General features: G+C 40.6%; 2 non-coding genes across 2 annotated transcripts; one reads left to right on the top strand and one right to left on the bottom strand.

Moving 5' to 3' along the window:
- Positions 1 to 74, bottom strand: Trnat-agu. The gene has a single exon. It is a non-coding gene; the product is annotated as a tRNA-Thr (tRNA).
- A 308-nt stretch (positions 75 to 382) lies between these two features.
- Positions 383 to 456, top strand: Trnat-agu. Its single transcript has one exon. It is a non-coding gene; the product is annotated as a tRNA-Thr (tRNA).
- Positions 457 to 24,191: the final 23,735 nt, after the last annotated feature.

Consider the following 24,191-nt stretch of genomic DNA (forward strand, 5'->3'; position numbering starts at 1 on the left):
AGGCTCCGGCGAGATTCGAACTCACGATCTCCTGTTTACTAGACAGGCGCTTTAACCAACTAAGCCACGGCGCCGCACATCCCTGATCGTGCTCAAAGCCGTACTGCTTCTTCGACCCTTGTCCAAATCAAAACGAATCGCTTTTTTCTACCCTCACCTTATTTCTGTCGTTTCTACCCGGTCTCACTGTTACATCGCAGCGCATACGTCACTGCGCATGAAACGTTATTCTCTCCTCGCTCTTTTGCTTTCAACCATGTGAATGTCGTATCAGTACCCCGCAGTGTGCAGCAATCATACTTCAAACTCACACATGGACGTTCATTCGAAAGAACCTCCACAACCATTGATGACGAAGTTACTGCTCCAGGGAGAGCCAAGTGGCGCCGTGGCTTAGTTGGTTAAAGCGCCTGTCTAGTAAACAGGAGATCGTGAGTTCGAATCTCGCCGGAGCCTACCCCTTCCTCTCTCGCCCAGAGTTGAGAGAAGGCGGAAAATTATTTTTCAAGGCTGTTCTAAATAGTGGTTTCATGCCAATGTTGAACGACTCTTATCGGAAAAGAACAGCATAGGGTCGGCCGGTTGGGTTTGGGTTGTTCTTACGTCCTCTCGTTATGGTGGGTTGTATCTGCGGTGTTCCCTTTATTTACGCAGGTGATTAATTTGAGAAGCCAGTGGAAAAGATATGGTGGCAATCTTGAGGGGACGATGGTGCATAATAAGAAAGAGAAGGTCATCAACATGTGGCATTATATGAACCGTGTGGATGAGATGATGATACGCCCGTCGCACGCTGAAACCTAAGACAAGACGTGACAGGTCACAGTACAAAAATGAAACCAATTGCCTGTCAAAAAAGACCACTTCTCATTGGTCGTTTTGGCAAAGGCCTACTTTCCCATCGTTGAGTTGGATTTCAACAGGGCAGTTTGTTGCTAGCCCGGCCGTGTTGCTAGATCATAAATTAAAGTTTCATAAAAAGTTTGAAATTTTTTCATGAAGTCTTTTTGTTTCGAATCCATTTATATTCCATGTTAACTTTTCCGCATGTGCTCCTACAATACTAAAATCAATTAAATATACTTAATTGAGAGCAATATAATGGAAATTGTGTCAATTTTCTCTACAAGTATTGCCGGTTTCTTATATAAACCTGAATTTTTAAAAATAAAGCATCCTCTATTGCACTATATGAATGAAGCGTGCAAGAAACCACCAAATTATGGGCATTGATATTTGATTTTGTTCACAAGATTTGCTTAAAATGAATACTGGTAGCACTGGCTTTTGTATCGTTAAGGATATCGGCCAAAAAACAACTGGGCAGTCTTAGTTGAGCTGTCACGTCCTGTCCTAGGCTGAAACGACACAATTTTCAAATTATTATAATTAATGTCAACCACTCACTACTACTGCCGCCGTGGGGTAATGATTTGAGGGCGAAACGATGACACCTGGTTGGCGCGCGCTTCTGGATTTGGCGTATGTTTCATCACTGCATCTGCCAGGGAATTCCTATGGATATGATTGGACGGTGAGGGCGAGGCAGATGGTAATTTAAAATCCTACGGCTCTTTGGCACGGTGTTCTTCTGGATGAGTACGCCAATTAGGTCAACTGAAGTTCAGTAATATCTATATTTGGAGTGACACACTGTCGTTGTCCTGATGTACTAGGACACTACAATCAGAGCTGATAGCGGGTCTCTTTTTAGAGGCTTGGTTACTATTTTAATGCAAGTCTCTGAAAAGTCTAATTGATGATCTTCAAAGTTTTTTTTAGCGAAATGGTCAGGTGACTTTTTTTAAATCTCGATGGAATAAGTAATACGAAAAAACAACATAATCTGGAAAACACTGTAGGAGGAGTAACAAAATAGTCGTATTGAGTATAACATGAGAAAAATGCCTTGGAGTCTTATTTGTCTGAAAAAATATCAGAAGACAAGTATTGTCTTCTGATAATTGGAAATAAGACTCGATGGCATTTTTCTCATATTTTTCCCTATGCGACTATTTTTCTACTCTTCCTACAGTGTTTTGAAGATACTGTTGTTTTTTTTCCTTACTTAAAAAACTATCTCATATCCAGAACTGTACAACTTCTTCGGGGACAAGTTATCAATTTGAATCTCCCGATTGGAAAAAGGCTGATGAATCGGTAGATCACACCTCCAAATATTATCCAAGGCATTCTCGAAGGTTTCTTCTGGAAGTTCCGTAGACATTCAGCTACAATTCGTAGAATCTTTGTGTAAATCCGTGAGAATTTGGAATTTCTACAATCTCGGCCGTATTTCTTTTACAGATATCTCGAGGAAAAGTTTGTTTTGCGATTATTTGATGAATACATTCAGGGATATCGATAGCGATCCTTTCAGCAAGTCTCCCAGAAATTCGTAAAGAAAATCCTTCATCGATTTCTAATCGAATGCTCTCATGGAATTCTTGATTTTTTTTTATTCCCAGGAGATTATTCAGCAGTCCAACGCAGATTTCTGTAGAGATTCTAAAAAGCATTGCTGCGAAAATTTCCTCAGGAATTGTCCCATGACTTCCTTTAGGTATTTCCTGCGCACTTGAAACTATTTCCTCAGAGTTTACTTTGAAATAATTGTATTTAGAAAACCTCCAGGATTCATTGGCCATTTTTCAAGCGCGCTTTCTAGACATCTGTTACGAAAAATACCGCGGTACAAAAAACCTTAAATCTCCTGGAAATTCGGTTCCCGAAATTCGTATTTCCAGAGTAATGCAAACAATGCTTTTTCAATTGTTTTAACATAATGCAGCATATTCATGACTTCCCACATTATGATTTCCCATGTTTTAGAAAGATGTCTAACTCGAGGTTTCCAGAGATAATAGGGAAATACGAAAACACTTAAGAAAACCATGTATTAACTGCAACTCGTGTAATGTCCAACAACATTATTTGAATAATTAGGCAAGAATACTAAAGGAATTTCTTAAACAATGGGAGGTTTTGGCAAAAAAAAATAAAACAGCTAAAATAAACTCTTAACTACATACATATGTCCAAAAAACTTATTATGGTTTGAATTTTTAAGAAAATAAAAAATGACTAACTTTTAGCGTATTTGTTGCAACCTTTTTGGAAACCACCCTTCGACATTCCTTTAGAAATATTTTGTATAGTAAAATTTATCAAGGAATATCGGCTTCAGAACTTTTGCTACAAATCTCTTGAAAATGTATCCATATAATATTGTGAGATTCGTTTGCATTTTTAACGCGAATTTCTCCTGGAGGACAACCATTTCTTATATGTCAACTTTGTATTCACAAATTGTCCGAAATAGGTTCCCGAAATGAATTGAGAAATACTTAATCTTTCAAAAGTTAAAAATTTTCCCTCGCAATTTCTCAAAAAAAATCATTGATTCTGTCAAATTATATACTGATATATTTATCTGAAAGTTCTACTAGAAATTACTTCAAATGGTTTTCTATAAAATTACATTTCAAATTCTTTTACAAAGTTTATCTCCATTGCGTTAGAAATTCTACCATATTTTTATCTAGGAACTCCGCTTAAAATCTCCGGATTATACAAGAATTATCTACGAAAGGTGTCTTGAATTCGAATCTTAAGAGAAAACTCATTGGAAAACCTTTTGCTTCCAAAACTAGAATAGCGGTAAAGGAATCTGTGGAGAAGCATTTAGCAAAATAACTGAGAAGGGGGAGAGGATTTATTAAGATATCCATAAATGTATGTGAAAGGTTCTTCCTTAAAACAATTTTTTAGAAATAAGTTATCGAATATTGGCAGAATCCGTATTCTGGGATTGCATTTTTGTGCAATTCCAAGGCGGAAGTCTAAGGAGGTTGAAAAACTTTAAAATTCTCATACGTATAATTCCTAACTTCTGACAAATTTTCAAAGTAAATAAAAAATTTTCTCCAAAAATTTAAAACAGGTTACATTCTACACAACGAATTTTACTGTTCGACATCTATGGGAATTTTCATAAAAATACTGCCAATATTTTCGCGTTTAACTTCTACAGTTCTCGCAAAATAATTAAAAATAGTCCTCACAAAAAAGTTTCTTTGGCATTTCTGCAAGTAGGAAAAAAATTGTTTCTGTGTCAATCTGTTCCATATGTGAACTTTAGAATTCATGCAGAACAGTTACTGAGATTTAATATGCAAACACCTCCAGTAAATTCATTCGTCTAAACGCCATTCATTCGTTTAAAAACCAAGCATTACAAAAAAAACGAAAAAAAAAGAATTGTTGTAGTGAACCGTATAAATCCTATTTGAGGTTTTCTGTGAGGTTATCTTCAGAAATTTCGTCAAAAAGCTTCAGAAATTGTACGGTGAATTCTCAAGTTTTTCGACAAAAAGTATATTTTTCCTATTTCAATTTAAGCTAATATTATCCAACAAATTTCTTACGAAATTCTTCCATTTTATTGTCAATGTGTTACTCTAGTAATCTGATATAAGTAAATTTGATACGATAGATGATATGTGGTGTTCCTGGAGTGGTTTTTAAAACAAAACTGGACAGTAGATATATTCCTAGATATTAGTAGTAATTTCTAGAACATGGAAAAATACCTAATGGAATTTCTTGAGACATTTTTTGAGAAGTTCAAAAATTAATTTCCTAATCCTTATAAAATCTTTTTTTAAATCCACAGCAGAATTGCTAGAACAGCTTAAAAAGCAAATCTCTGAAAAATACTTGGATAAAACTATGGTGAATTTTTCGGAAGAATCCTAGAACGACATCCCAAGAGAAAGGCAATATAATTCTCTAAAAACAGAAACCTGAACAAATTGATCGGGAATTTTCGCGGAAGAGTTTTTGAAAGAAAAGTTTAACGTATTTCGCTAGAAGCTTTATAGGAAAATCTGATTTCTGTAAAGTAATTTTAAAACATTATTTTCAAGAAAGTTTATTCAAAAAATGCGGGGAAATAAATTATTTGATTTTTGTAAAATTCTAAAGAAATCGCCAAGAATATTTTTCCAATTGAATATTGTTTCATTGCTTACGAAAATCTTGTGGAATATTGGAAGGACTCCTTTGATTAACACCTGGAAGAATCATGTAATACATTTTTGCAGGAAGTCCTATAGTCCTAGGCCTAGCGATTTTTTCAAGTAGATGAGAACCAGAATTTAGTACTATACCATTCAATTCCACTAGAGCTTGTATCCTTTGATAGATACGCGTATTTCGACCTCAACTGTAAGGCCGTCTTCAGTGTCGTGTACTGGACTCGACGAATTTCTCAACCAATTTGTAGAAGTAATTTGAAGAGACATTTCAGGAAGAACCTCGAAGACAAAGTTGGAATAACTGTTAGTGAGCTCTCTGAAGAATCCTTGCTTGTTGATCTTGAAGACGATTCAGGTGAGACTCCTAGAATTTCTTGGAGAAATTCTCAGTAATTCTAGAAAATTCTAAACAAATTATTAATAAACAACTTGATGACGTTCCAAACTTACAATTGGAATTAATATGTAATAAATACGTAGAAGACTTTTCTGGAGAAATGTTTAAACAATTTTGAAAACATTCTGGCGAAATTCTTCAACAGATTTTTTAAAGCAAATTGGTAGAGATTGATTGAGAAAAATTCTGCTTAAAAAAGCCCGAAGAGACTACAGAAAAATTATAACTACTAACTCCTGGATTAGACAGACAATGAACATTTTCCGTGGTGAAAATTGATATTTACAAGTATCACTGATGTGCAGCGGTATGAAACAAAATCAAAAACAAATAAAATCAATACACATTTATACAAATTACGAAATTTGTGAACATCGTGATTATTGCGACCGTCATTACCTCTGCAAAATAAAAATTTGATAACCCACTCTAGGTCCCCTCCAAAAAATATCCTAGTTACGCCAATGTCTAATAGTCAACTAATTGGTTAAATTGTAAAACTATTTGTTTAAATAGAAAAACTTGGTTACCAATAATCAAATAATTTGTAATTTCTAACAATTTAGCCCCTATGTTGCTCTAGCTTTTTTCATAGAAACGCTATTTTGATATAAAAAAGTTAAGTCGTGAAGTCTTGCGAAAGAGAAGAATGAGTCATCGCTTGTAAATCGTCCAAGGATTCATCCAGAAATTCCTCAAGGATAGTTCAATAACTTCGTTCAGGGTGTCCTAATAAAGTTCTTCCAGGATTTGCTTACAGAGACTTATCTAGAGATCTTGCGACAATTCATTCATGGTATACTACTACAGCAGCTCCCTCGAAAGATTAAACGAGTAATTTTTCATTGAGGGGTTCCATCTAGAAATGCTAAACTAATTATTCTAGCGATCTCTTCAAACATTTGATTACACATTTCTTCAGAGATTCTGCCCGAAGCTTTTCGGGGATTCCTCCACAATGTCATCAATGTGTTGTTCAATATTTGTTGGGTACTCAAACTCTCAATACACTCAGGAGGGAAATCGTCACACTTACCTCGTGATCGAGCCACCAATAGCCGTGCACATCACAGCCACAAGCAGTCCGACGCAGACGAGATTGCCGACAACCGTGCACGTCACGGTCACCAGCGCAGGAAACACACCACCAGCAGCCGTGCACGCCACAGCCACCAACGGAATGCCGACAACCGCACACGTTGCGGTCACCAGCACAGGAACACTCCGACGAAGGACCACGGCCAGGATGCCGAAAATACGTTCACACTTCCAGCTTTGTGCCTCACACCTTCCAATTTCGGGTCGTGATCGCTTGCTCGCTAACGATAAATCACCAGGAGTGTAGCCTAATCGTGAAAACGACTCTATAATATTATCTTAGCAACTCCCGGCACACTCCTGTGAATCGTCGCATTAGCAATTTCGACCGAACAGCACCACCACAGCAGCTTCGCTTCACTGGAACAGCACCGCCGCACACCAATCGTTTGACGAACGAAGGAAAGAGGAACGCCGAACAAGACGCAACACGTTCACTGTCTTGCTCGACAACGCCGGCTCGGATGAGCGGCGCACACACACTCTTCGCGATGACTCGCCAACGCTGACCCGAAAGGGAGAGAGACACAGGCACACTCGTCCCCGTCTCGGCTCACGATCTCGTGGAAGCAGAGAAAAAGGAAAGGGAAAAAAATGCCAACCGATCGCCTCGTTGACCGGTCTGGCTCACTGTCACCACACTCTTCGGCTCTCGTTCAGAAAAGACTTTTACTTTTTGATGTTGTCGCGGGAATGGTTTTATTAAGACTGAATGCATATTGAAACAATGAATGTGCTTATATATTTTTCTCTACAGCTGTAACAGCCAACCAAGTTGAAGCCCAAGCTCCGCCCATTCGATGCACAAGTTGGTGGAAACCGTCTCGTTGCGTTATTCGCTGGTATAAGATGGGCTGGTTTGGATGGATTGCTTGCATAGCTTATTCTGCACGCGTAGAGCGCGTACATACTCCCGCCGGTTGGAATGCAATTCCAAAAGCGGAAATCCTCTGCTCGTCGTTATCGATGATGGGTAAGGGCGCTAACTTTCGGACGGAACGACGAAAAACACCCACGGAAGTCTTCACGTCGGCGACTCGGATCACTTTGTCTTTCCCCGGGTAAAGTGCAACGATTTTTCCCAGCCTCCAAGATTGAACCGGTAAATTTTCCTCCATCAGTAGCACAATGGTACCCATTTTCACATTAACTTCACTTTTCGTCCATTTTGCCCTTGATTGAAGCGATGACAAATAGTCTCTTGACCACTTAGCCCAAAACTGTTCACGCAAATGGTTCATATACTGATGACGGGATAAACGGTTCACTGGTATTCCGGTATACGATGGCTTCACAATCGGCTCCAATGGTCTTCCAATCATCAAATGAGCAGGAGTTATTGGAAGTGGATCGTTTGGGTCGTCAGACATTGAATACAACGGCCTCGAGTTCACAATGGCTTCAATGTGAGTTAGAACCGTTCCAAACTCCTCAAACGTCAAAATCGCGTTTCCCAAAGTTCGATGTAGGTGGGACTTGATAACCTTGACACCTGCTTCCCATAAACCCCCAAAGTTTGGGGATCTTGGCGGAATGAATTCCCACTCTATGTCACGTTTGAGCAGGAAATCGTCGATCTTTGCCTTCTCGGTTTCATCACGGAACATCAAGAACAGCTGGTGGAGCTCCTTGGATGCGCCGACAAAATTGGTCGCGTTATCTGACATCATTTTGCGCACCAGTCCACGTCGGTTGACAAAACGATCTAAGGCTGAAAGGAAAGCTTCGGTTGTCAAATCCGAAACTAACTCGAGGTGGATAGATTTCGTCGCAAGGCACACAAAAAGAGCGATGTATGCCTTGATTTGCTTCGGCTTGTATCTGCCTTCTTTCACTGTTACCGGACCGGCGTAATCTACACCGGTGAATTCGAACGCTGCTGCTGAATTCACACGTTCTTCCGGTAGATTTCCCATTAAGGGTTGAACATCTCGTGGCTTAGTCCGGAAGCATTTTACGCAGCTACGTGTCACCTTTCGAATGGCGGACCGAGCGTTGACCAGCCAATACTTCTGCCTTATTGCTGCCAGTAGACCGGATGGTCCTTCATGAAGTCTGTCCTCGTGGTACTGACGAATCAGCATCTCGGTCACTCGATGATCTTTTGGAAGTAACAACTGATGCTTGGCGTCAAATGGTAACTTGGAGTTCTGTAGACGCCCGCCAACGCGCAAGAAACCTTCTTCATCCAAAAATGGTTGCAGATTCGCAAGCTGTTTCGGCAATTCCTTGCGCTGAACACACTGGATCTCTTGCCTTAACTCACTTTTCTGCAAAACTCTCACTATATACTGCATTGCCTTTCGCATATCGTGCACGGAAACGTAACGGAAATTGATGCGGTCCTCCTTTTTCACACGTACCAGTCGAGTAAATCGCACCACTTGTGCCAGTACACGTTGCAGTTTGAAAAACGTGCCACATCGGTCGAACACTGGCTCTTCTTCTACCTCGTTTGCTGGATTACACACTTGCACTTCCTTCATTTCCGGTAATTCTTCATCCTTGATCGCTGGAGTCTCCTGGATCTCGTAATCGTCAGCTTGCAGAAATAGTGGGCCGTTCCACCAAATTTCGGAACAACTCAACACTCTTGGGTAACATCCTCTGGACACCAGGTCTGCCGGATTACTCTCCGACCTGACATATTTCCACTCATAGTCACTGGTCAGTTTGTTGATCTCTGTTACTCGGTTTCTGACGTAGATTTGAAGTTGTTCGGGACTCTTCTTTATCCATGCCAGAACAATCTGGCTATCAGACCACAATCGGATATCGTCGACTTCGAGTTTCAATATAGGCAACACTACGCTGATTAGTCTGGCCAGAACGACAGCGGCACACAACTCCAGTCTGGGCATGGTGAGACGACGCAATGGAGCAATCCTCGATTTACTGCACAACAATCTAACAGAGACTTCTCCATTCTCTTGGACACAGCGCAGATAAAGACATGCACCGTAGGCAGTACCTGAGGCATCACAAAAACCGTGGATCTCAATACGATGCGCTCCAGGAATCACAACACATCTCGGCACTTGAATCTCGTTGAGCTGCACAAGTGACTGATAAAAGGTCATCCACCTATTTAACAACTCGTTCTCAAGTTTCTCGTCCCAGTCCAAACCATCTGCCCATAGCTGCTGCATGATAGACTTGGCCAACACAATTACCGGCGATATCAGGCCGAGAGGGTCGAAAAGCCTTGCTATTTGAGAGAGGACATTCCTTTTCGTTACCTGCTCGTCGGGTTGTATCGATTCAGGACTTCTCCAGAACAAAAACTTATCACTTTTGGGATTCCACAAAACACCAAGGGCTCGAATAGTTTCGTTGGCACCAGACTCCTCAATACGAACTAGCTTCTCTCGATCCTGATCCGGAATTCCTTCAAGCACCTCATCATCGTTTGAACACCACTTTCGGATGGGGAATTTGCCTTTCATCAGAAGATCCGCAATATCGCATCGCAGCTGCCTTGTGGATTCTAATGTTGAAGAGCCACTCAGAATGTCATCCATATAACAATCTTCTAGTATGGCCTCTGCAGCTTCAGGAAAATTGGTCATTTCGTCTCTCGCTAGTTGAATCATGGACCTCACTGCAAGGAAGGATGCTGGTGCCGTCCCGTAGGTCACTGTCGATAACTCCATTACTCGTATCGGTTCCGTTGGATTGTCACGCCAGAAGATGCGCTGGTAGTGCGTCTGGCTTGGATCGATCTTCACTTGCCTATACATTTTCTCAACGTCTGCTGAAAATGCATAGAGATGCTTTCGGAATCGCAGTACGATGGAAAATAGATCACTTTGGATTTTGGGGCCAATCATCAACACATCGTTAAGGGATAGCCCGTTAGACTTCGCCTTGCCATCGAACACAACACGTAACTTTGTGCTGGAACTCGAAGGTTTGAGTACAGCATGATGTGGAAAAAAATAATTCTGTTGAGAAGGGTGATCATCTTCCTCACGAATCTCATGGCAATGACCAAGACCTTCGTATTCCTTCATGAAAGCTTGGTACATCTGCTTCGTCTCTGGTTGGTTGGCTAGACGCTTCTCGCTTGCTAGAAATCTCTTCATTGCTAATGGTCGAGAGTTTCCTAGCTGATTGACAGACTCGCGGAACGGTAGCTGAACCACGAATCGGCCATCCACATCTCGTCGATACGTTTTACGGAAATGATCTTCAATCTCCTGCTCTTCACTCGTTGGCACTTTCACTTCTGGAAGTTCTTCTTGCTCAAAAAATCTCTGGATACTTTTCAGTAACGGGTCCTCACTTGTGGCACACAACACGTTAACAGCCTCATCGCCGGACTCCTCAAACGCACCGGAGATAACCCATCCAAACTGGGTCTCATAAAGTGAAGGTAGTTCTTCCGAAAGTTTCAGTTGTGCTTGCTTCAGGATACGGAAAAATAGCTCGGCACCAATCAACAAATCCACATCTCTCGGTTCGTTGAAATTGGGATCGGCCAACACAATGCCAGTCGGAAATTTCCACTCAGAAACGTTTACCGGAACGGATGGGATCCGTCCAGTCACCTTCGTTGTCACTAAACAGTCCAAGTCTCCTTCAAAGTTGGCGTAGTCGGAAAATAGCTTCAGAATCACACGATGGCGGATTTGAGATTTGGCACCACCTACTCCTACAACTGGTACATTGGCGGGGTACTTAGGCAGCCCTAGCAGTTTAACAGCAGCCTCGGATACTAGGTTGACCTGGGACCCAGAATCGAGAAGGGCACGCAGCTTGAACACCTTTCCACTCTTTGAAGCTACGTTCACCAACGCCGTCATCAGGAACACATGCTTTGCTCGACGCTGAACACTGGAACACGCTGTAGACACAGGTTCCTCGGGAACAGCAGACGCTACTGCCGTCTTCACTTCTGGTTGCTGAGACGATACATTCAAATTCTGCGGAATCGGTACTGGTTGGGGATCTTGCTCGAAATGCAGCATGGAATGATGCCTTTTGGAACACTTCGAGCATGACTTATCCGAAGGACAAGCCTTGATTTGATGGCCTTTCCGGAGACAGTTGAAACACAGCCCGGATTGCTTCACTTTGGTAACACGCTGATCAACACTCATACTCAAGAAGGACGGACACTTATAGTTGCAGTGCTGGCCTTGGCATATCTCACACATGTTCTCCACTGGAGTCGAAGTTGCAGGATGGGATGATCTAGGCGAAAAGCTGGTCTTCGCCATCACAGGTGGTTTGGCGATAACTTTGGAAGAAGGCATCTTGTCGATTTCACACCTCTCAAGGACTTGGCAGTAACTTCTGAGGAACTTCATGGTCTCGTCAAGGTCAGGCAGTTCTCCATGATCCATGGTTAGCTCCCACTGCTTCCGCGTTTCACCATCAAGACACATGGACAAAATCTTCACCACTATCAAGCCAGCTGTTCCGCTGACTTCTTGTTCCAAAAACCGCAATCCTTCTACATGACGATTGCAGGTATCGACGAGGTCTCTCAGCTCCTTGTAGCTCTGCTTGGCAATCGGTTTCATCGACAACAGCCCGGAAATATGGGTGTCGATAATCACTCGTGGGTTCTCGAAACGATCTTCCAGCAACTGCCATGCTTGCTCGTAATTGTTGTTGTTGATGATCTTCGCATCAAGAATGCCGGAAGCTTCACCAATCAACGCTTTATCCAGGTACTGCAGCTTGGTTGCGTCGGAGTCACCACATTTTCCAACCAAATCGTTGAAAAGGGCTTTGAATTTCGGCCAACCTTCGTACTTCCCATCAAAAGTTGGGATCGGGGTTCTGAGAGGTTGTTGCGTCACAATCACTTGGGGAACTCGATTGTTGGCGGGTTCGGCACGGAAGTAATCCACTAGCCGATTAAGCTTCACTAGCGCGTCAGTATGCAGCTCATCAAACTCCTCTAGCTTCTCATCTTGTTCTGCTACGCTCACATTCGGACACTGAGCCATGATCGAATCATGCTTCGCCGAATACTCCGAATAATGCAACTCCAACTTCTTCTCAAAAGCTTTCAACTGGGAGGCACTCGTCGTTTCGGGATGCTCGATAGCTTCGTTCAGCTTCTGAACGATCGTCGTCACACGCGCTTTCACTTGTCCACGCTGGTGGATCAACTGCTTCAGGTTGTCCATGGTCACACTATCACTGTTTCACACTTTCACAGGGCTATTTCGCTTCTATCACTTCACTTTAGTTCATTCACAGAGGGCTCTTACTTTTCACTACACTTGGGTACCACTGTACTACGATTCACTATTGACAAGAGCGCGCTTGACAAAGGTCTCAATGGGAGGGCTCACGAATGTTCGCGAAGGACACAACTCTCTTAATTCAGTTCGAAAGGGTCACGAATTTATCACGGTAGGAGGAACACAGTCTCGTAATGGAGGGAAACACTTTCTTAGTCTCGAATGGACGTATCACTGATTATTATCCGGTTCGATTCGGACCAAATGTTGGGTACTCAAACTCTCAATACACTCAGGAGGGAAATCGTCACACTTACCTCGTGATCGAGCCACCAATAGCCGTGCACATCACAGCCACAAGCAGTCCGACGCAGACGAGATTGCCGACAACCGTGCACGTCACGGTCACCAGCGCAGGAAACACACCACCAGCAGCCGTGCACGCCACAGCCACCAACGGAATGCCGACAACCGCACACGTTGCGGTCACCAGCACAGGAACACTCCGACGAAGGACCACGGCCAGGATGCCGAAAATACGTTCACACTTCCAGCTTTGTGCCTCACACCTTCCAATTTCGGGTCGTGATCGCTTGCTCGCTAACGATAAATCACCAGGAGTGTAGCCTAATCGTGAAAACGACTCTATAATATTATCTTAGCAACTCCCGGCACACTCCTGTGAATCGTCGCATTAGCAATTTCGACCGAACAGCACCACCACAGCAGCTTCGCTTCACTGGAACAGCACCGCCGCACACCAATCGTTTGACGAACGAAGGAAAGAGGAACGCCGAACAAGACGCAACACGTTCACTGTCTTGCTCGACAACGCCGGCTCGGATGAGCGGCGCACACACACTCTTCGCGATGACTCGCCAACGCTGACCCGAAAGGGAGAGAGACACAGGCACACTCGTCCCCGTCTCGGCTCACGATCTCGTGGAAGCAGAGAAAAAGGAAAGGGAAAAAAATGCCAACCGATCGCCTCGTTGACCGGTCTGGCTCACTGTCACCACACTCTTCGGCTCTCGTTCAGAAAAGACCTTTACTTTTTGATGTTGTCGCGGGAATGGTTTTATTAAGACTGAATGCATATTGAAACAATGAATGTGCTTATATATTTTTCTCTACAGCTGTAACAGCCAACCAAGTTGAAGCCCAAGCTCCGCCCATTCGATGCACAAGTTGGTGGAAACCGTCTCGTTGCGTTATTCGCTGGTATAAGATGGGCTGGTTTGGATGGATTGCTTGCATAGCTTATTCTGCACGCGTAGAGCGCGTACAATATTTTTTTACCAAAAAATATTTTAGCAATTTGTGAAAAAAGTTCTCCAAGTTAGATGTTTTGATGAGCCCACAAGTTCCTTATAGGAGTTTTTCAAGTATTCCCCGAGAAGTTACATCAGAGATTACTTCAGGTTCAGACATAACTTCCGAATTGTTTCAATGAATTCTGCATAAATTCCTTATGAAAAAAATCTTCTAAAGAAGCCCAGGAGGAATCACCGGGATAATTCTTGGAGGTATCAATCGAAAACTTCTTGGTTAAAACCAAAACAAAAAGGAAGGAATTGCTTGAGCTTGATTGGCCGCCCGTGGTTACTACTCCAGTATCGCCAGATCAGCTGCACTTACACAAGGAACCAACCAGATGACTGCTTGGGACTAACAGACTCCCTGAGTGTACAAGTGCTGGTGATCTTCTATTTTTAGGCAACAATGGTGCCTGCCACGTCAGAATGCAAACCAATGAGGGGAAGGGGGAGGAATTGATGATGAATTGAACTGGCTCCCACATTAGACCTTATATGCCACTGCGTCTATGTCAGTTTATTCGGGAAGATGTAGGGCTGGTATAATTTTTAAGGCAGAGAGGCTTGCTGTTTGGTTGGCAGACTGCCTATGTGTTAGGCGTAAGGATAGGCGTGCTATAATGATGGAAGAATGGAAGCGTAGGAAAACGGTTGTTTTGTCCGTCTATGGTTCTAGCAAATGCTATGAACTGTGATATATTAAGTGTGGAAGATTTGCGACTACGAAGCAAAAAGAGATACTACAAAGCCCTCGTAAGGAACTGTCATCGTGTGCGTGAAAAAAAATATCACTCTCCTTGTTATTCTTACAGAAAACCGAAGAAAACATCAGCAGCTTCGTAGTCGCGATTAGAAGAAAGTGAAAGATAGAATCACAGAACTACAAAGTACGAGGAAAGGGGCGAGCCTGAGAATAAAAAAGCCCGGAGAAATTTTTCTACATGAATCATATTGGAGAACTGAAGCCTTCCTTGAGAAATTTCGAGAAAAATCGTTGGAATCGTAACTAGAGACATATTCGGAAATATAACTGATTATATTCTTGAACAGAGCTGTTTCAAATCAAAATTTTGAAAAAAATTAATGGTAATGCAGTAAAATCTCCCTTACTCGATATTCTGTATCTCGATTTCATCTAGCATACTTTGATCCCTCTGTAAGCCGATACCTCTCTAACTCGATGTTCCCTAACTCGATGCAATAATACTGATAGTAAGATGAAAGATGGGCAAGCCATTTCAGGGTGATATATATTTTTTTTTTGTAGGTCATTCAAAAAGTGTCACGTTGATAAATATGTTGGATGCTTTGTCAAAATAATAAAAATTTCAAGAATTGAAAAAATAGGGGAATTCGGGGTAAAACCGACACCCTAAGCTATTTGATAAAATTTGTGTACTTTCGCTTGTTAAATGAACCTTAAATTGTTGTCGAATCACATATTGGTTATAAATCTCTCAATCCTTGCGATCGCTGGATATTATATAGTGATTTAAATCAAATTGATATTTCATCATTTTTAGGTGAGACAATTGAGAGTGCGGGTAAGATCGACACCCTGTTGGGGTAAAACCGACACATGCATTTTGAGTAGAATTTATACGTTGTGAACATAACCATCACATGGCATACTAAAAAGAATGCTTTAAACATGACTTTAGCCTTTTATGACCCCTTCCTCTAAAGGATTATACACATGTTACATAAATTATTGAGAGAGGCCGAAGATCCACTAAATATATGTGAAAATTTCAAATATCCCATGCTAAGATTATAAAATTGGGGTGAATACACATGGATATGATTAATTTGTATTCATGGAATGTTTACGAAGATGATGTTGTGGCGAATGTTTGGTTTTAAAAATAAATACTGTTTTATTTTAACAAGACAGAAAAGTGTAATTATTTTAAGTTATTAAGAACTGTCGAACCACATGGTTTGTAAATAAACAATAAGAATAATTTATATAAAAACATTTCAAATTCTATTAATTCTTCAATTTCAAATGAGAAAAATTTCTTCAATCTTTATCAAATAAGTTTAAACGTGAAACATAGAAATATTTGTTTAACACCTAATGATAGCTTGTGGTAAGTCATATAGTGTCATATTTTACATGTTAACAAGTTCGCCATCCATGAACTTCACTGGAATTTGAAAATAAAGACTCACATAAACTACAGAGAAAGTCTTCCGACGAGAAAGATTCCCTGAAGTTATATTATGAACAAAGAAAGGTGTCGATTTTACCCCAAATGAAAGTGTCGATCTTACCCCTAGTGGACATTTATTTTTCAATAGCGTTTTCAGCTGTCGAAAACCCAAAAATTAAATTCTCCTTCATGTTGTATGAACGTAATAATAGTAAATGATGATGTAGACGCTGAACTAATAATGACATTTTAAAAATTTCATATGCGAAATAGTTGAAGAATAACAGCGGAATATTGCAACTACTGTTGCTTCTATGTTATCCAATATGATTTTGTTGTTTATTTTGGCAGTTTGTTGGTAGAGTCAGTTGTAATGTCATCCGAAACACAACAATTCACAAGTAAAGATAGAGCGTGGTGAAAACTGCATGAAAATCTGATCAAAACATGAAAAATCAAAGGGTGTCGATCTTACCCACAGTGTCGGTTTTACCCTGATTTCCCCTACGTGTTTTGTATTCTGATACCGTTTTGATTCATATTACGGACAGCTTCAAATTCCGGACACTCTCGTTTGTATGGGAAACATTTCACACGAAATGTTTCAATTTTCGCCGTCCAAAAGTTCTCATTTTCGAGGCTCGTTTTATTAGGTTTTTTCCATAAATATCATTGCAAAATTATAATGCCCAACTACCTTAGACGTCTCTTAAGTGGTTGAACGATTTCAATTGATGATTTGACTGTTCCATTAATACAAATGAACTTTAACACTTCACTTTTTGTAAAAAAATAAGTGAGATTTTTATGGCAAATTTAGAGAAACGATTAGAAGATAAAAACCAGCTCCCTGAAATCTGGTGGCGTTACGTTGATGATGTTTTCAGCATAGTTAAAAAACACATCTTACCCCAAACTTTAGAAACAATTAATAAGGCTCACAAAAACATTGAATTTACTTACGAAGTGGAACAGGATAACAAATTGCCTTTCTTGGATTTACTTATTGTAAAGGAACACTCATCACTTACATTTGAAATCTGTAGAAAACCAACTAACACTCAACGTATTATTCCAAACACATCAAATCACTCACACCAACACAAAATGTCTTCCTTCAATCACATGATACATCGAATGCTAACAATCCCCCTCAGTGAAACTGGTAGAAGAAAGGAACTTAACTACATTTTTGAAACAGGACAATTAAACGGTTACACAAGACAAACAATACAACAACTCATCGACAAAAGAACACGAGAACAATACAAACGTTCACTTACTACTCTGACACAAGAACAACCAACACTCAAACATATAGCCGTCAATTACAACGATGAAACAAACGCCCAATCCTACGAAAGTTTGGTTTCGAGTTAGTTTTTACCAGTAGAAACAACCAACTCCAAACTCTCCTAGGTTCAACAAAAGACCCAATTGACAGTTTATATAAATCAGGCGTTTACCAAATTACATGCGACCACTGCAATAAAATTTACATAGGACAAACAAAACGGACTCTCAATACACGTTTTAAAGAACACGTAGCAGAAGTCACTAAAGCACACAAAGACACAGAAAAAGGACATGTACACCATTTCAAATCAAAAGTTGCAGAACATATTTACAATTAACAACATTTCCTTAACACAAAAAATATCAAACTCTTACGACATATTTCAAATCCTTGGAAACTTGACGTAGCGGAAAGCATAGAAATTTTCAAACAAAACCACAATAAATTACTAAACAAAGATCAAGGAAATGGGTACTCTTGGCTGTTTAGACTTATACCTAACCTTCACACACACAATACATAAACACATTGATTGACCACCTGCCAAACAAGCAGGAATTTGTAATTTTGACAATCCTTTCATTTGATTAGGTACACAATTAAAAAATGACCTCCTGTATACGATTACAGGTAAAATCTAGTTCTAACATACCCACACACTTTTTCTAGTATAAATAATAGATCCATGCGATGTTCTCTTCAAGTCGAGCACACTGAAGAAGTCTGTAAGTCGCAGACGAAATAGGCCTATCTGTCAAGATAAGCAACACATATTAGAGTTTAAAGGTATTTGCTCACCTTAGTGATTTTAGTATTTTATTTTTTTTTTTTACAAAAAGTGAAGTGTTAAAGTTCATTTGTAGTTTTAAACATACTCTAATAATCCCTCCCAAAGTTTAATATAAAAAAGTGTAGTGTTCCATTAATGATTATCATGAGCTGTCCGTAATTCGAATCAAAGCGTCCGGAATATGAGGCAAAAGTGAGGGAGCGTCCGGAATAAGAATCATGAAAAGGCCACACGTTTTGATTTATTTAAAATTATTCAAGTTGCGGACGCGTATTCTTTACCCACCATCCGAAAGTTAAGGGCTTCTGACGCTCGATAACGCTAAAAAATCATACAGAATGATTTATTTTGTATGGTCCAAGCTGGGTTACACTTCACTGAGGCCTTAAGTGTCCGTAATATGAATCAAAACGGTACTTCCCTTAAGACCCCTTGTGAAGTTGGTAAATAATCATGTTTACTCGAGTTCTGCCGTTTTGAGGTTTTGTCCAATCTGTGTATGAATGGGTGCAACTGTGAAAAAGCCTAAACAGATTTCTGATGAAATTTATAGACAAAATCTTGAGAAAACACCCTGGAGTAATGACTTCTACTTGGTCTCTTTTTCTTTTCCTGAGTCCTGATTGGTATCTTCTTATTTCCTTTTTGGTATTTTTTTCAGGCATGCGGTCTCTAGAGTTCCTATGTTTTAGCCCTTCAATCGCTTCCAGCCCTGTACATGTTAGATAAAAGGTAGAAAACGTACTTTCGCTCCAGGTGTTCTACCTCGTTGGCCCCTTTTGGCCTAAATTCTACGTATAAATTCAAGCTAAATGCCATCCAGAGCAAACAAACTGCTTCTGTCCAGTACATTGTTATCACATTCCGCCATAGCTCCATCGAAACAAGAAAGGAGAGGAAACGTGGGAATCCATATCTTCTGCCCCACCATGACCCTCAGTGCCCTAATTTACTGAAAGTTCAACGTCGCCTCCGGTCTCGTAATCTTAACCCGAACCGGAAACAATATATCGCACATTAAAATTCAATTAAAAGTGTGTTGTACCCGCTTCGGAATACGGAATAAGTATGGGTGTAGGTATAATAGATAACTTAGCGAACTTCGATCGACTCGACTCGCCACACTTGGTTTCACATTTCGACGAGTTCGTGAGCTGTGTGAAACCGCCATACCTCGAGGGAACGTCTTCGTGTAGTTAGTCGTTGTTCATGAACAATACGGCCCACATAAACACATAAAAGAGCGAACCGAGAGGGTGGACGACGGAGACGGTGAAAAGAAAAGTTTTTTCCACAATTTGCTGCGGCTCGTCTGTCTCCCTCCTAAAAGGCATACGCACGCACATTTATCAGAACTCTCCGAACTCTCGAGAAGTTCAGTTATGCGAGTGTATAGGTGTATCAATGGCTTCAACTTTTATCACATACCACACAGTGTAAAACCGGCAGAAGTGGCTGGCAATCGGGGTAATAAAATTACCCGAAAAGCATAGATGATTATCTCCGACTACAATACATGTTACATCCTTGCTCTCTGGTGTATGAAGGTTGTGTATGGTCCCTTCTTTCTCGATAATCCGTTTTGTGGCAATTTTCTTCCGGTTCGAAGGCGGAAGCGGGGACGGATTCAAAACTGCGTAGAACATGTTGATTGAGACGAACTTAGGAAACTAGGCATACGAATTCGTCATATGCTACTCTTGTTTGTGTTTGATCAGCAAATTGAAGCGATGATTTTTCATGCCTTCAATTCAATCCAAAACATGATTTTTCCGCACAGTACTGATAATTTACGATTATTCGAGTCGAGAAGAAATTTTTTCGACTCAGTGATTGGCTAGAACAATCAAAATTGCCATCTTCAGTGTACAATTTCTAGAGTTCCAAACATTACAGAGTCAATATCGGCGCCAGCCATGTCCTTACGGTCATCAGGAAAGGGAAGGAATGTTAGTGTGACATCCATTGCTACTAAAAACCGAGTCATCTGCATCTTCATGGTTGTCACGTGAAAGAGTTTTTGTTGGTGGTAAGAGTTCAGGAGCTATGAAATCTGGATTCACCTTGATAAGAGTGATGCGACTCTACTATAGATCAAAAGACAATGACGTTAGGTTACTGTTTTATATATAAAACGCAACAGAAGAGGTTAATGTGGCTCAGTTATTGATTAAAGAGAAAGTAAACAAAGAGATCCTCTCAATGTTAGATAGGTCCTTTTGATAAGATACTCGTGATTTCGAATCTAATCCGAAAAAAAATCAAACAATCGCTTGTTATCAAACTATTTTTTTTCCAAATACAACTTCACAAACACAAACCAGGAGGAAATTACAGCCAATCTGATTCCCGTTTTAAACATAAACCATCATCATCATATCCCGTTCGTTCCAGGATCCCGGTAGGCTCTCCTTTAACCGCTAATAAAGTATCTCTTGTTATGTGGCGCAGCAGCGGTAGCGACAAGAGGAAACCCTGAAAAATTAAGACACGTGGCAAAGCCGGCAGCCCCGGGAAGATATCGAGAACCAGCTGCGCACCAGAATGGCACATACAGAACCACTTCTGTTCCCGGTTCCAAAAGACAGGAAAAAGTTGTGTGTCTGTCTGTCGGTCTGTCCGACTGAACGTGAACATTTTACCATCTCTCCCGTCTTTTCTCCTGTAAGATGAGATGTGGTGGCGCAGGTTAATGACAGGTGTTCGTTTCACCGACAGCAAACCGAGCTTGGTGCAACAGTTGTTATCACGTTATGAAGATATGAAGATTATTTGGTGATTTTCGAGGATGTTTGAGGCGCTGAATTTTCAAAGTGAAGCACCTGTTTGAGAATATTCATCAACTTATTTTTGTTTAAAATCACACAAGATTCACAAAAATGAAAGTAAACTTAGTAAATCGTTTTCCATAAAATATAATTAATTTTTTAGAGGTAAAATAAAATTAAAATCATTTGGTAATCACTCCTTGGCAAATTTATCCTTTTTACTACCATTCTTATTGAAATGTAATGGTGATAAGAGTGAGTTTATTATTATTTATTTCATGTCGTCAATCATAAGTAGATCATTCTATAAGCAGGCATTGAAATCCTTAGGCTCTCGTTCACTGTTCTTATTTATCAAACTTGATGCAACTTGCGATACGTTGCCGATCATGAACCGCTACAGTTGGGATGTTTTTTTCCGCTTGCTTTGATCTTGAAGCACGATGAGAAAGAATTCTGCAAGTATATTCAAATTTCAAATCAAGTCATGACAACTCAATCCATGATAAATTTTGCCTAGAGGTGATTGAAAACTTACTTTCATTTTGATAACAAACGCGTTCGAAAAATACTTTCAGTGCATGAATTTTAAAAACTTGGAAGCAAAACAAAATTATGTATATTTGAATTTCTGATAGTCATAATCGTTCATCCAATTCCAAACCTGGAACCAAGCATAAGTTGATTAACGGTTACACCCGAAAGATGGCGTGTGATGAGGCTCGATTATGTTTGGCTCGACGTGTCACAAAGGAATCGACAGACGAGGCTTGACAAAGTGCAGGAGAACGATTCCTACGGGTGTTGTGAAAAAAAATGCCTTTCAGCAGTGTTCATTTTTTCTTTCACTTCACAGAAAAGCAGACATGGTTGTCAAATCTGTATTGTAAAGGAATTCCAGTAAGATATGCTGGTGAAATTACTAATATATTTTGTGAAGGATTTTTTCCTAAGAAATGGTAATAAACGCGGTACATTTCTCTTAACACTGTTTATGAGATGTTGGGCGAGGCTTTGTCCATCTTTCTTACACAATTCCTCCCAGTTTTTCATCAAAGCTTCATCGGGTTTGAATGTTTTTCCGCTTTTCTTCAACTTCTTCATTATCGCCCAAAACTTTTCGATCGGACGAAGTTCTGGTGTATTTGGCGGGTTCAGTTCCTTCGGGACCATATTTACGACCTTCGCTTCGTAACCCATTACAGGCTTGGCGTAATGGCACGAAGCAAGATCCGGCCAGAACGCCGTGGGACCACGGTGAGAGCGGAGGAAGGGCAACGAGCGCTTCCGCAAGCATTCCTCTCGATAAATCTGCCCGTTTATGGTGCCGGTTGTAACGGCTTGCTGTACGGTCCGCACTCGCAGATCGCCTGCCACAACAGGTACTTCTTCACGAATTTGTCCATCTTTCTCTTCCGGAACCTGTCCGCCTTGATGTATGTCTCGTCGTCCATGACGAGACAGCCCGGCTTGACCAGCCGCTCACGGTACAGTTTACGCGCACGCAATTCGGCCACCGTGTTTTGCTAGTCGGTCCGGGTTGGCGCCTTCCAGACCTTAGAAACACGTAGCCCAGCCCGCTACATGGTCTGCTGGACGAACCACTTCGACAAATTGACCCCTTTTTGGCCACGTTTCGGGTGGAAAGGTTTGGGTTATTCTTAAAGTACTGCCTTATCTTCCACGCCTTCTCTGAGTATTCCGTTTTCGGTTTTCGGACGCTTCCAGCGCGCCGCTCGATGGTCTTCGTCTCCTGAAACATCTCCACAACGCGGGACACGGTAGAATGGTGGATTCCAAGCCTTTTTGCGACTGACCAGCATTATGGATCACCGCGCCCAAGATTTGCTGGTGTAGCTCTTCTTGTTTCTAATGCATCTTGAAAAGTACTTGACAGATCGCGATAAACATAAACAAAACACTCTAAACTAGTGTTACCAAAAATGTCATTATTTTTTACCCACGCGATCAAAACTTACACCCAAAACAAAGTGTCGCTTTTTTCCGAGTCCAATCTTTACCTGGCATTAAGGCTGGCATAGAATGAGTGTCTATAAGCTAGAAACTTTAGAGATTAACGTCTAAATAAATAACAGGCCAAACAGGATATTCCAAGAGATATTTTCTATTAGCATTAGTAAGACTCCTAAGAGCATCGGAGCAGATTTTTCTCAGTGAGCACTTCTAAAAAAATGTTTGGGGATTCGTCGTAACATTTGGGCTTATTCTACGACTGACGTCAGGTGAGTCTCGTATAACGAGGTGACAATTGTCGATTCGAGTGAAGTGACTCGCCGTGTAAGTTAAATGGAGAGTCACTTCACTCGAGTCGAGAATTGTCACCTCGCTACACGAAATCGACAATTCTTACCTTACGCCACTCGTAGAATAAGCACAATTACGTCAGGTATAATTGTATTTTTATAGTAATTTATAACAAATTAATAAAGGCATTTGCCCCAAATTTTTTTCTGTTTTTTTTTTAAAACAATGATTTATTCAGGAATATATTAAGTAATCATTTCTCTGATTTCCGTTCAAGATATCTTCATGAATACAACCTGTAATTTCCCAGAAATTGTCTGAAGGAATAACTCCAGAGATTCCTTCAATTTTATTCTAGACATATTATATGAAAGTCATCAGTTCTCCAGGAGCGTATCCAATTTTTTTTTCTAGAGCGCCCGATGGAATCTCTTAAGAAATTTTTCAGGTTTCTCAGGATTTCTTCCAAAGTTTTCGTTCAGCATTATATTAGAAATTCTTTATGGGCTTCCTTCGTAAGCTTCTTTCGCGATTCTTACAAAAATTTTCCAATAAATTCATCTAGGAATTTTTACAGGACATAGTCAATTTTTCATAAATTTGTAAAAATATACGAAATACCCTCGATCCTTGCAATTTATTTGAAGAATCCTGCAACACTGTGGAGGATTCTCTAGATAAATTGCTGAAATAATTTAATAAAGATTTTAGAGAAATCCCTGGGAATCCTCAGTCAGAATCTCTTAAGAATTGTCTATAGCAATAGTAGGAGATATTACTGGAAATATTACTGTAGCATTTCCAACACTTTAAATGAACTTGTTTCAGAATCCATAGAAAATTAACTTTGGAAGAATCTGCTGCA

This window comes from Aedes aegypti, chromosome 3 (assembly GCF_002204515.2).
Source record: "Aedes aegypti strain LVP_AGWG chromosome 3, AaegL5.0 Primary Assembly, whole genome shotgun sequence".
Taxonomy (NCBI): domain Eukaryota; kingdom Metazoa; phylum Arthropoda; class Insecta; order Diptera; family Culicidae; genus Aedes; species Aedes aegypti.